This window comes from Cimex lectularius, unplaced genomic scaffold, assembly GCF_000648675.2.
Source record: "Cimex lectularius strain Harlan isolate CLEC.00 unplaced genomic scaffold, Clec_2.1 scaffold96, whole genome shotgun sequence".
NCBI lineage: Eukaryota > Metazoa > Arthropoda > Insecta > Hemiptera > Cimicidae > Cimex > Cimex lectularius.
The window spans coordinates 1,401,362-1,403,126 of NW_019392676.1; the positions used below are offsets into that span (position 1 = coordinate 1,401,362).

Here is a 1,765-nt window from a genome sequence, read left to right on the forward strand (position 1 = left end):
CCTTTTACAGTCGCCAACTATATCATCATCAAAAGTTAATTAATCGTTGGGCCCTGTTACATCTAATTGGACTTACGACCTATAATGAAAAATATCACAACCAGCAGTATTTGCAACTTTATATATATTTATTGTAGATATTTTTAAAAAGCATCAGCTTAAAAAACAACGCCTTATTTCAGCCGTTATTAAGAGTAAATTCCTATGGTCGTTTAATTTTTAGCTATGTTCAAAGCGTGTTCCTCAAATTTTTGAAATGGTTCGAACTAAAAGAAACACTAGAATGTATTCGGAACGGGAAATGTAATTACAGTTTCTTTGTTTCAAAGAGCTCTCCTTGGAGAAGATATGTGGAATGCTGTAAAGAAAGTCGGGAGCAGCTTTAAATCGTTTACTTTCTGCCATGGTCTTAGGAAAATTGTCAAAATTGCACGTCCTAAATACATTAAAAATCGCTTAAAAAGTTAAGTAGTATAATTTTAAAAAGTTCACAGTGGCCACTACTCATTATTTAAAAATCTTAAGAATTGTAGGAAACATTTCATTTAAGCAAAACTCTGTCGATATATGAACTATTCAAGATTTTTCGCCTGCTTAGTCATGCTTTTTTACGAGGGTTCGCAACAGCAAAAAAAAGCCCATTTGTAAGTATGTCGGGTTCGAATGCAGGGCCGCTGGATTCGAACCCGGGACCTTTACCTTACAGTGATGAGCGCCGTGTCAAAGACTAAACCTTGCGGCCACCGGCGCCCCTAATATAACCTTGCGTTAATAATTAACCTTGCGCAGTGGCAATATCGTAATCAATGAAGTTCTACTGAGATGCGATTATTGCTAGTTGATATCAACTATAGTCAGTCGGTTTGTCTATTCGTTAAACCCCTAAATTTCAACTGATGATTTGAGGTTATTCGACCGGCATTCGGCTTTGCGCCATAACAGTGAGAAATGTTTTTCTTTTTAACCCTATCATCAAAACATCAAAATCCGCGAGCTTTGACGGACCCAGAAAGTGACCTAGTCGGGTTCATGTTCTGTTCCCGAGTCGCAGACTAACAACCATCATAAATTAACAAGGGAACATTTTCAAACAATTATGAATATCCATTTATGCTACTGTTGAAAATAATAATTATTATCCCTGCATTTTATGCCCTTACTTTTTATCATATGTTCCTTTACTTTTTTAGTTGTGTAATTGGTTAAAGGAGGAGGAGGAAGAAGAAGACGAGTAGGAGAGAGAAAGAGAGAGAGAGTGTGTGTGTGTGAAAGAGAGAGAGAGAGAGAGAGAGAGAGAGAGAGAGAGAGAGAGAGAGTGAGAGACAGTATGTAGGTAGGTAGATTGGCAGGCAGGTAGGTATGTAGGGTAAACAGATAAATAGATTTCCGGCTAAAAATACGTATACAAATTTAGCATTAACAAATAATTTAAATGTTTATAAATAAAATCCGGCAACAACTGTAGTTATATAAGTCGATAAGAAATAACGTTTTCAACCAAACACATTTCACACTTTATCAAAGTCAATCTTCTTTAAGAATTTGAAGAATTCAGGGTCCTTAGGGAGATAATCCAATTTTGGCCGACGTTCTCCCTTTGTGGCGATGTCCCTTAGATGGTCAGGTCGCTGCAGCTCAAAAATTGGGCAGTCCAAGATGAAATGTTCCCAGCATTGGGGGATGTACATCGGACAGTGACACGCGTCGTCCTCACTTAAATTAAATTTCTTCAAGTAAGCCTTATTTTTCCCTTATTTTTTTTAGA

The 1,765-nt window shown here is 37.0% G+C and overlaps 1 non-coding gene across 1 annotated transcript; it reads left to right on the forward strand.

Annotated features, from left to right (window-relative positions):
- The first annotated feature begins 777 nt into the window (after positions 1–777).
- On the forward strand, positions 778–917 carry LOC112126437. Its single transcript, XR_002909972.1, has one exon. It is a non-coding gene; the product is annotated as a U4 spliceosomal RNA (small nuclear RNA).
- The last annotated feature ends 848 nt before the right edge of the window (positions 918–1,765 follow it).